Source organism: Strix uralensis, chromosome 3 (genome assembly GCF_047716275.1).
Source record: "Strix uralensis isolate ZFMK-TIS-50842 chromosome 3, bStrUra1, whole genome shotgun sequence".
Lineage (NCBI taxonomy): Eukaryota > Metazoa > Chordata > Aves > Strigiformes > Strigidae > Strix > Strix uralensis.
Window position 1 is genome coordinate 70801767 of NC_133974.1, and position 12577 is coordinate 70814343.

General features: G+C 40.4%; 1 protein-coding gene across 3 annotated transcripts in view; it reads right to left on the minus strand.

Annotated features, from left to right (window-relative positions):
* SCAF8 (SR-related CTD associated factor 8) overlaps positions 1 to 12577 on the minus strand; it is a 166243-nt gene that overhangs the window by 62072 nt on the left and 91594 nt on the right. For 2 of the 3 annotated variants that reach the window (XR_012628167.1, XM_074862786.1), the window contains one exon: positions 4474 to 5622. The exons of the other annotated variant lie outside the window; for it this stretch is intronic. The gene's annotated coding sequence lies outside the window, so the exon portion shown is untranslated. Of the gene's footprint in view, positions 1 to 4473; positions 5623 to 12577 lie in introns of those variants that run through there. 3 annotated transcript variants of the gene reach the window in all.

The following is a 12577-nucleotide window of genomic DNA, read 5'->3' on the forward strand; positions in this document are numbered from 1 at the left end:
AGTCTGAACTTACCTATTTGGGATTTCAAGGAAAATATCATATTTGGCTACTACAGGTGCAAATGACATTGCCATTTTTCTGACATCCACTGATGGTGAGAGCTCTACTCTTCCAACTTCTCATGGAGATGGAGCATGAACTCTCCAGTGCATACACACTAAGTGAATACTAGAGTAAAGTGAGGGTAGTAGCTGTGAAAGGTGTCTGGGATTAGGTAACAGAGAGCTCAGGGTCATTCTGATCAACAGGTCTGAGGTCTTTCTGATCCTCCACAGAGCACATCAGCAACAGGCCCCCTGTCAACGCTTCTGTCTACACTGGGACATCAGCACCCTGGGAATGGTTATGAAGCTCAACTTAAGTATTCCCACTGACAGTGAATTCACCACGCTCCTTGAGAATTCAGTACAATAATTAATTATTGCTTTTAAAATGTCAGCATATCACCAGTACATCTAGGTTCAGTGCAGTTCCCATTCATTGCCTGTTATCACTACGACGGCTGTGCTGTCCCCAGGAGTAACAGAGAGCTAGGAAAAGCTTTCCCTCTCCTGTCGAAGCTCATCTGCCATGAAATGTGCCTTGCAGGGCCCTGGGTGGGCAGTGCCTTCTGCCTCACAGCAGCTCTGGCTGCAGCTCCCCGCAGGACGGTCAGGCAGGGCACAGCTCCCGCAGCCAGCAGCAACTGCTGCCTCCTGCTTCTAGTCAGGAACATTTAATTCAGCTGTTTGAGTTAATACTGAATCTACCTGTTTCCCTGTAAGCTGGAAGGTGGAAACTTCTTTTTACACTGGTTTTTCTTTTGAAGTTGATCAAACTGTTTTCTGCTTATTCTTAGCGGTAGTAACAAAACGGTAGAAAGTCTTTTAAAGTTCTGGCAATAGGGAGCCTTGGAGAAAAGCAGAACTGGTGTTAACAGCACGTTCTCCATTTTCAGTGCTGCTTTGCAATTTTCTGACTTCACCAGTTCATTATGTAAGTTTGTTTGTGAGAGAGTACCTGGCTACCATTCCTCTTTTAACCAAAGTAATAGCACGGGAAGTTCTTTGTACGGATGGGGTTTTCCCAGTCAGGTTTGCTATCAGACTTTATGAGTGTTGGTAATACTGCCCATCACTTCAACTTCCAGCCCTGCCCTGAGGTTTAAGAAAACAGTGACAACATCTGTAAAATAAACTCATAACTGATAGTATTTCATTAAGTCTGCAACTCGTATGCGACACCCAGAGCAGCTGCACATCACCACCTATGGAGGGCCTTGTGCAGAGCCCAGTGACACACCACAGAAACTCTCCTTTATAATGTATCCAGGAGCATACACTCTCCCTCTGACTTCATCTGGAATGACTAACTTCAAAACCAGACATGACCTCAAGAACATCTTTTATCGTTAGGAGGAAAAGGTGCCAGCCAAGTCAGAGAAGACAGCCTTGAAATTGGCCAAGAACTAGCCCAAAACAAAGTATGAAGATGACCCTTCACAGAGATTTCCAGGAGGCAGTTAAGGTTATCATATGGAGTAATACAACCTATTTGTTTCTTGCAAGATGGGGAGGGAACGGGTACAGAGCTCTTGGAGAAGCTGAGGTGAAGTGAAGCTGCTGACAGAGGAGCTCTCTTTGCATAGAAGGTAAACACAACAGGGAGTGAGAAAAAACATGCTAATACCTTTTTAAGATGTTGGCTTCCTTACAAGGTTATCATTAATTTTATTTATTGTTGATTGCAGTGCAGCAACTTCTTGTGAAATATCAGTGAAGTTACTTAGCAGTGACTTGGTTTATCTACTTATACATTAGAATAAAATGTAGGTGCCCTGGAAACTTCTGAGAGACTCCCTTATTTAGTATTTGACAAGTATTTGGAGATTTCTATATGAAGGTTGCAACAGAGAATTTAAAAAATAAGATAGATAATTGCTTATGAAATATGGGCAAAGTTTCTCAAAAACTTGGGCTTTTTTGAGTAATAACTAACAAATAAATGACAATTCAATAGCCAGCTGTTGGGATTTCCCTTGTATGAACAGTATGAATCAACAGCAGCATGTACATACACACATAGTTCAAAACCAAGGGAATGTAACTGTAAGCAATCTGGAGCAAGCTGGTATTTGCAAAAGCCTGTGCTGTCACAGCAATGCAGACTGGCAATAGGAACAGAACTGCAGTTGCAGGTAAGATCTGGTGTGGTCAGCTGTAGCAGAGACATGCACATACAATGTCACCTAAATCCAAGCTGTGACCTGAAGAGTCAACTGTTTCTAATACCCAAACAACAGTGGACAAAAGACCTCTCTCTAAACCTACTATTTATTTCAGGTCTGGGCCCTGAACAGATGTTCTTATTCTTGGAATGGATTATTGTCTGCTAAGGAAATGACTTACGACTATCTTATTTGAATGTGAACCACATATTCACATATTACATTCAGTCAGCAAAACCAACACTCTTGCCTGCTAAGCCACATAGTCCACATTAAGTATTTGTTCTAATTGTGCAAATACTGAATTGCTCCAAGTCATCAAAGTCAGCTAATACTGTTTGTAAAGCCAGCGTTGCCCTGATTCAGATGTTTAAAGTTGCTAGAAACTGACTTTTGAAACTTTCCTTTGAAGCTGACTGAAGAGACGGGTGCACTGCAGGTCTCTCCATATTCATGTCCCTTCACAAAGAAGGGCTTGTCCAGATGCCGAGGAAAAGCATGGGGAGGCTTCTCAAAGGGGGATTCATCCAAAGAACAAAAAGCTCCAACCTCTGCCCTTACCAAAGTGCCGGGAGGTTTGCCTATTTTGTTGTGCTTTGTTTTTTTAACCACTTCTTCAACAGATGGACAACTTGTCACACATCTCATCAGAAAAGTTCACCCAACAGGACAGTCAAGCTTCCAGCAGCCCCCCAGTACTGGTACTGCACAGACAAAAAGCCATTTCCCTAAAACAGGCCCTGCCTCTTGGGGCAATTCGTTTTGACATTCAAATTCAAATGATGTCATGGTCAAGCTCAAGCATCTACAGTTCTGGTGGGTCCAGCTGGCCACATACTGAGCATATACCTTATTAAGGTTTGCTAGCAGAGGAGGCTTACAGTGCCCTGGTACTGCTATGGCACACAGCTTTCACTTCTGTTTTTCTGAAAAAGTTTTGGTCTTCAGAGTAATTTGAATGGCAAGAATGTATTTCTTTCATGGCAATGTATTTTTCTTGTACTTCAAATACTGCCATTGTACAGGCAATTTTAAAGGTTATTATTTTTTTCTATGCATTTAACTCATTTCCAGTGCTTTATTTTCTTTGCAGTGTTACTGAATCAAGGACTACTTTTTAGCTATAAGAAAGCAATGTGCTTAAATAGAAAGTTTAGGTAATAAGACTAGTTAATTGATAGAGGGACCTGCAGGCATGGTTCCTCCATCGGTGTAAGCCAATCTAAAACTAAACTGCTGATAAAAAGGTGTTTGTTCTCACCCTCTCCCTGATGTCAGAGCTGGCACAAGAGTTAAACTTTTACACGGGCATGTTTTCAGTCAGACCAGGAAGCCTCATAGGTGTGCAGCTTTTCAAGGCAGGCAGTGGGAGGGTGTGAGCGGGGCAGAAGGGGAAGCCAGGACTGCCCCTTGTGAGGAGCACAGCTTTAGATTAGCTTCAAGTGATCAGGAAACTGCACTGAGACACTGCTGTCTGCCTCCATTCATGCTTGAAGGCACTGGTATGGACTTCACAGTGGTAAGCACTCTGCCATCCGTATGCAACTAAGTAAGATGCAGGATAACAGCGGCACCTGACTAGTAGGGTCTCAAAGGTCAGGGATGCTCTGGGGGCATGAACTCAGATGTTTGCTAAAGCTAACCATAGCGTCAGTGGAACAAAACCCTGACTGTAAATGCAGCATGGCTAGGGTAGCCTTGTCAGGAACACATTCATTTTTGAAATGCAGTGTGCAGTCTTTGCTCACACAAACCTAATTGCTACATGAAGAACATTTTTAGAGTTTAAAATTTTGTCTTTGAAGAAGAAAATAAGAAGGAGGAGAGAAAAAGAGTCTAAATTTGATGTACATATGTTGAGTACAATATATCACACAGAGCAAATCAAAGCCAGCTTAGGTTCAGCTTTTCTGCAGCTTTTTCCTCCCATACCTTTCCAGGATTACTAATTAATAGAGACCAGATGTCAAATACTTTAGGATGGCCTTAAATGCAGGATTCAAAGAGCCTGATCTCCTTATTGCCCTGGGGCCTCGTGTGCAAATTGAATTTAAGCATCACTATTGATTTGCTAACATTTTGTATCCCTCTGCCCTTTAACCTGTTGTAAATAATGATACAAAGAACAAGGTCCAACCATACAAATACCTTCCTCTCTAACATTTTTTGCCAAATTTTCTTCTAAACAGTGATCAGCAATAAGCAGGATTCTAATCAAAGTCTTGCAGATACAACATAAAGGTAGAGAAAACGATGAGAAACAAAATTTTCAATTTAGATCTTTATTATACAGGCCCAAAGCTGTGGTCACCATGCAGTTACACCGTAATGGGAATGATCTTGCTGAAAAGATCTCACTAAACAAATGTAAAGAGACCACAGACTACAGCATTCCAAATAACTGGCACTTTAATTTTTGAAAGAGCAAAAATAAATAAACGGCAAGTATGTCCTTTTCACATATGGTGGGGCATATACATATTCCTTCTTTTCTATAGCTATTCAAGAGACAAAATTAGCAAATACTGCCCAAAAATGCAGACCTTTCATGTGAGGGCTCAGCTAACTTAGCTGTTTCTCTCGCCTTGGCTATTAGCTCAAACACACATTTGGATAGGTGCATATCCCAAAAAAGAAATGCAATGTATTTTTTTGTATTTCATTTCTACTTCCTGCGCTTTCCTCCTCCTTTCAGGACACTAACAGGAAGTAACTGGAGACATCTAGTCAAATAAAAGCTCTGTAACTTTTCCCTTCTAGTTTTTCATGGTACTCTCATAATTTAAGGATTCATCACAAATCTAAAAAGGTTCAGGTGTCTCACAAGGAATTCATCATCTCTGGAATATAGATAGCCACAGTGAAGAGCTGCACATAGACTGCACACATAGTGTTATGTAAAAGTGGTTATCTTTAGAAAAACAAAACATTTTTTTAAAATTTGTAGATCAAAACAAAGCATGTCTTATTCCCTACAGGATTTTCTTGCAACCTGTTCTTCATTTATTTGCACTAGGAGATGCTACAAATGGTGTTAGTTACAATATACAGTCCAATGTCATCTTCTGGTCCAGCAGAAGAACCTGTCTCTCCGATGGACGCAAAACTGTTCATCTGAGCAGATCATCATCAACAGCACAAATATGGTCTAGAAACTCATAGAGTTTATGGTTTTAATTTATAAAATTAAACCTGCCCCAGACAGGTAATACTGGTATGTAAGTTTGCCATCCCTGGGTTCTGTCAGAAACAGGGTACTGAGGTGCTCAGAGCCGTCTCAGTCTGCAGCGCTGGGATCCTTCTGGCACTTCAGACCCAAGATGCGATGTGATGCACGCTAGAACATGGGCGCACTTCTCGCTTAACTCTGCAGAGCCCGGGACATGGTAAGCTGCCAGAACCTCCTTCATCTTGCCTGTTGACAAAAGGAACAATAACTAGTCATCACTGGTTGCTGGAGTGTAATTCCAATTTTTAAAAAGCCCTATAAATGAGACCTTTTTTTTTTTTTTACTAGGCAATAGCAAATGTTTCATAAATACAGATTTGGGATAAAGTTTCCAGTCTCTCTGTTAGCTACAGGATGTTTATGAGGGAGAAAGGTGTTTCATACTGCATGGTTCCTAAAGTATTATCCAGGATTAAACATACCATTATTTTAAAAATATTATTAATTTTCTGTTTCAGTGTCCAGTGGCTTAGTGCTTTAAAATCGTCATTAAAATATTATCTCTGTAAAGAACTGTTTTTTATAGAGGAGCTAAAGAAAGCTAAAATTGTTGTATTGTCTCTCACACACACTGTATACAAGATACAGTGTAAACAATTTAGAGGATTAATAAACAATTAACAAGTAAGAATCCAACAGATTAATAAGTGGCTTACGTAAGTTTGGTGTAGAACTACCTCTAACACGTATTGGTCATGTCCATTATGTATTGATAACAACTATTAATCATAACAACTATAAATCCTTCATAAGTGCCTCACTGAATGGGCTTCACAGAACAAAGGGTGACAAAAGACCACTAGATTATCTACTCTGATTTCCTGCCAATTATAATTTTTCCAGATAGTCCTCTGTGAAGTCCAGGCACTTTGGTTCTCAGAAAACCAAATTTTTAGTATCACAAACTGAGAAAAGGAAAGACCAAGAATACGCCTCCAATATATATTTGCTGCAGAATAGGTAGAAAGAGAGGCAGAAGTACTTCTGGCAGGTGATTCACCCACTCTTTTGGTAATCTCTAGAAGGTATCCACCTTTTTTTCCATGGACTATAAGTAGACTAAAGACCAAACTTTCTTATGGCTAGTATCGAGTGCTTTGTATCCTACCACAGGTATCTCACTATATTCACTTATTTATTTCACAAAGACAATTCACAAAGTCATCAGACCCTATTAATTTTCAATCAATACTGACACAGGCAAAATTAGGAAAAGTATAATTCCTTCAATCTAATGTAAATACAGAAGTCATGCAATAAATTCCAGAATTAATATTAAGGGTTTTGTTACATAGCCTGAAATTTTGTGGAGATATCCAAAGTACTCTTTGCATGCGTAATTATTATTCTTATCATTATCACACGGATAGAAATCACTAAAGGAATAGGGCTAACAGGTAGTCTGAGAGATCTCTTCACTCATCCCTGACCTGTGCCATGCCTGCTGATGTTTGTCTAACGTATTTTTAAAGCCAAGGCTGAAATTTCCATGAATTCCCCCTAAACAACCTATTCCAGGGCTCCACTTTTCCTTGCCACTTACATTTTTTTCCTGATGCTTATGTTAAATCATCCTTGTTGAGATCTAAGCTTATTATTGCTTTCCTGTATGGGCAGCATACACGACAGCTAAATCCCATCCTCTTTAGAGTCACCCATTGCTGTACGAAGGCTGCTGTCATGTCTTCCTTTACTCCTCTCATTTCTAGACTAAACAACCCTTCAACCTTTCCTTGAAGGCCCATGTGTTTTATATCTTTGAGCCCAGTTTGATCTCATTGGATCCTATCTGAGCTGTAGTTCCCGCAAATGGGTAAAGCTCATCCACTGAGACCTTATCAGTGCTGAGTAGAGCAAAATAATTACATTTTATGCTTTATTACTCCCCTTCCTACAGCCCACAATGGCACTGGCCTTGTTTGCAGTAGCACAACATCACTGGTGCATGTTCAGCCTGGGATCATCACGACACCGGGTCTGTTCTGCAGAACTGCTGCTTGCCCAGTTGTTTTCCATCTGTATTTACATGCAGCTGATTATGTCAAGCTGTATGTACAGTTCTGCATTTGCTCTAATTTAAATGCTGGAAAGCTGAATATTTTATAGGCTACTTCGCTACTTTATCAAGGTCATCTTCAACTGCCTTGCTTCCAACATGCTTGTTCTGCTCTATGAATTTATTAAGCATACTTTCTAAGCGTTCATCCAAGCTGTCAGTGAGAAAACCAAATAGTACTAGAACAAGGGAAAACACTTGCAGAACTGCACTTAATAGTGTATCATTGAGAACTACTTTCTCTGTATGATTTCCAAATCATTTATGCACTCACATAATAATAATTTATTCTAGTCCAGTTTCCCTAGCACACATGAGAATAATAACAACTGAAATATTTTGCTGTATAGTCTTGTTCAGATAAAGCAGATAATACTAGTAAATATCTTTTAAAATGAAGTATTTTATACACTTCAGAAATGAAAGCATTATGGAGAAAAGATTTCAAGTGAGAATACAGTCTTGCTGACAACTGGTTTTACATCCATATAGCTGCTTTTATGAAGTATGTGCTCTACTGGTATATTGTTCAATTTAGGCTTAATGGAAGTCTTTCAAAGCCTCTTAAAATTGAGTTTTGTTCGGTGGAAACCTCTACTGAGAAAGCAACAAAGACACTACAATACCTCCTTTGGAAATAAATCAGTTGCACAGCTTCACAAAACTCCAAGTTACAGAATTACTGTTTACTACTTATCTTGCGTAAGTTCTTGATCAGAAACATACTGAATGAGAACTGCTAACACCAACAGGACTGATCATGCTGAGCCTTTCAAAGAAAAGATTACCATTTACATTAATTTTTATGGAGATACAAGCCAACTCCACAAATACAGAAGGCACATATCACTCTTCTTACCTAATTTGGGTTATTTGGCAGACCATTTTGCTTCTCACTCTATGATATATTGTTTATGCTATCTGAGCTACTCACAAAAGTGAAATAACTTGCTTCCTGAGGTGGAGGCAGAGCCCCCAGTTCCTTCCCAGTGATGTACAATATTTTATTTTCAGCTCTGGACTGGAAGAATTGGAGACTAGCAGAAGTTGAAATACAAACTAGTCAGTAAATACAACACAAAGCCCACCTTCAATTAACAAGACATTTGATTTGATTTGGTATTTAGGGATATATCCCATTGGATTTCCAATGACAAGAAGAGAGAGACTGACTTTCCTCTGAAAAATATGTGGTTACAAAGAGACAGCAGCATACAGAGTACACACAAATACTTTCTTCAGTGGAAAAGAAATAAATAGCAAAAGGAAGGATGGGTGAGCCAGCCTGACCTAGGACCGCTCGTGACGTACAGCCCGCTGACTGCCGAGGCTGTAGGATTCCCACAAAAAACTCGCTTGTTATGGGAAATCAAAAGTCCTGAGGATGAGATTAACCAGATGTCTACGCCTCTCTGAGAACAGCTCTAGGGATTTTAAATTATAAAGATTTAAGAGACCTCACCGAGAATTGTAGAATCCAGATACCAAAACTTCCTTCATCTTTTTGTCAGTCAGGGCTAGGATTTCTGACATTCCCTGGGATAAAGATTTTGCTAACCATGAAAGGAAACAACAGACAAACTGCTCAGTCAGAAACACAGATGAGAGAAAACCCAGGGAGCAGCTTGCTCAGGAGCAGAAGAACTGATAACCCTGTTGACATGGAAAGATGTATGTGCCATGGTGACTTCTCTCTTAAAAGATCATCATCGTTCTCTTTGCGATCCAGAAATGAAATCTACTCAGCTTGTCTATTTTGCAGGCAAGGAAAGGTGAACTGCTAAGGGGTGAACCCTGCTTTCTGTGCACTGGCATCACAACACAGTCATCTCCTGACAGAGAAAGGGGGACAAGGGGGACTGCACCATCCCGCTCAGTGGTTGAAGTGTCCTGTCTCTGTGTGGACATGCAGATCTTGCCTATGACACGGGAATGGGCTGCATGTGCTTTGAAGAGCCCTGAGCTCTAATGCAGATAGGATACTGCTTCGTTTCTCCAAGACCACTGAAACCTGCATATGAGGTCACCTGAGTGAGCTTCCCAACCCAGAAACACGGATCTGATTATATTCCTCCAGGGAAAAGGGAGGAAGAGGAGAGGCATTGGCCTGTTGGCACTGGCTGGGTCCTGCCACCACAGTGGGACATGTCTCACAGGCCCAAGGGCAGGCCAGGCTGAGCACAGCCAAACCCTGTGACGCATGAAGCAAAGCTGGACATATAATGTCATAGGTGCACCCCATCTGTGGGAAAAAGAGACAAAGTGGACGGGTTGACATTAGCGTGACCTGAAACCATCTAGGCTGGAAATAAAGACAATGCCTCTGCAGTAATTCTACAGTGGTCCAAAATCCTTGTATAATACTGCTGCATGTTTTTGAAACATCCACGGCATTTTTTTGTTAAGTGACTGCTGCTTTTCTGTGGTGGCGGAAGTTGCACACAGAGATACAGTTCCAATGCGCACAAGATCTCTTCTTACACCTCAAACAGCATGTAGGGGAGACACTCCAGTCATGTGGAATGGGGTGGGGGGCCACTCATCTCACCTGGGTTTGGTACCCAAGGATGGGACTATGCTTAGGTGTCTCATGCCTCTTCAGATGCCCTAAAGGTTTCCTGCCTCATTAGCAAGGGAACCATCAGGACATCTTTAATGGCACTAGTCACTACTGTTTAGGCAAGCAAACCCATGATAAATGTCACGGACCCAGCCAGAGTTATCTAGAGCCAGTCAATGATGGGAGGAGAATTTGTCCCATGCTCGCCTAAGTGTCTAACACAAGCTGCAGGAGCAGCTGTGAGAGGTGTGTGGGTGTCCCACCCCCACTATATAGCACTTGCTCTATACTACAGAGACAAAACAGTCAGCTTTGCAGCATAAATGTTTTGCAAGGAAAAGTTAAGTGAGATGAGTCCCAGGCATTTTTTTCAAAAGCAGAAATAGAAGTCTGTATATAAAACAGTGTAATGTTTGTGTGTTGATTGACAGAGGGAAAATTACTAACACCCAGTGTAATTAAGACTGAAGTTACCAAATAGAGATTAATAGCAAATGAAAAACTTTTCCTGATGTTAGCAAGCAGCATAAAACCTATATAATTTAACTGCCTTTAAATTTCAGTGGAAGTTTATGGGCAGAGAGTAGACTACTGATAATGAAATACCTCAATCTGTTTGTTCCTTGAAGTCAAATGTGTTAGCCTGTACAGTACGGAAATGTTGATGATTGTATATACTTGAATTAAATTATCAAGTCCTGGCCCTGATGTTAGAGTAGACTATATCAAGGTAATAATAATATTTGGAACATCATGTGATGTTATTTATATATTTTGGTGTTATAGCTAAAGAGGCAGTAGGAAATTTGAAAATTATGATGGTGCTTTATATCACTCGATCTAAGGGTTTTTTTGGGAAAAAAAATTAGTAATGTTCAATATCTGTATTATTTCTGTACCTGTATACAAAAAGATTCTTATAGTTTGTTTTTTTTAAACAAATTAACAGGTAAACGTTAAGCAGAAGTATTAGAATACATCTAAGAGTCTTGATATCATAAAGATATCAGGGATATAAGGATAAATGGAAGCTACAATGTGCTAAATTCAAATTACAATTAATTACAATGGATAACAAAATCTCTAAACTTTTCAAGAATTTATTTAGAAATATATTTTAAAACTAACAAGGATCTGCCAGTTTAACAATCACATAAAACAGTTTAAAATATGAGAAAATCCTAGACTAGGCAGACACAGTAGTATATACTATTCTTTAAAACAATTTAAAATCATTAGAAAAAATGCTATATAACATGATTTCAAAATCTGCTTAACTTTAGAAGCTTTTCTGCATTGAATATGGTGGTGTATGTGGTATCAGTTAGAAATGAACAGTCCAGTGACACACTGCATTCTGTAGGTAAAATCTGATTAGGGTACCATGTGATAATCCAGTTGCCAGTTCTCCAAAATACAGGCTGGGACCCAGCCTGTGAGTGGGTGAGTTCTGCGCTGGAGCAGGAGTTTCTCAGCCTTGCAGCAGTTTCCCTGATGTGTGACTGAAAATGCATGTACTACCCTGCACAAGCCAACAACTGTAGCCACCTCTAACCTCTTCACTTTCTTCCTCTCCTTTCAGGTAACCTATGTCTGTTTTTTTTCACTCCATACATCTCCTCATTCAGCAAGAATTCTGTAATCCAAACTATATCCTCATTGCAAGCTGTGCAAACTCTGGCCAAACTCAGTCCTTGGCTTTATCAAATCCAGTGTTGTCAACTCTGGAGAGTTTCTTGTGAGCTCCATGACGTGCTGTTTTTCGATAAAGCTTCTCCTTCTGAAGAGAGCTGCTCATGTGAGAATCTGAGTTTTCACCTTTTAGTTTATTTTTTATGCTCATAGATGCAAAGAAAAGGTGCAAAATGTGATTTTAGGTGCTGATAGGTTCAGAAGAGGCTGAGAAAAACAGAAGACAAAATAAAAGGGATTTCCAGAGCCTTAATTTTAAGATTTCAAGATTTTAAAGCCAGTCTCATAAGTTTTAAAGCCACAATTTTTGAATGTTTGACATTTGCAAGACAAGGAACATCCAAATTTGCTGTCTTCCAGCTTTGCAGGCTAAAGCAGTTATCCTGCTCTGCCTTGCCACGAGGGAGACAAAGATTTACGTTTGTTTTGGGGGATGTCTACACAGTTACGTGACTGGATCTTGACCACGAGCCAACTCTTGACATACTTGCTAGAACACTTCATCTACATTCAAGCCAAACAGTGCTCATCCGAGTGGCTACAGTATGGCAGAGAGTGTGAGCTGTAAACTGCAAACAACACTTAAGGTGCTAATGAAGAGCAGCCTTAATCTCTCCTCAACTGGGCTTGACTGTGGGAACACTTTGCTTCAAGGCAAAGGCACATCCATAAACACAGCAGGGACAGTTCAAGTGAACTCTTCCACGCTGTGCTGAAGCAGCGAGAAGAGGCTCACTGAGTCGGGTGGTGCCGAGAGCCGGTACACATAGCGAGAGCATCCCCACCACACAGCCACACGTCCCACGGGAGAGCCAGGAGCCAACAGCACACCT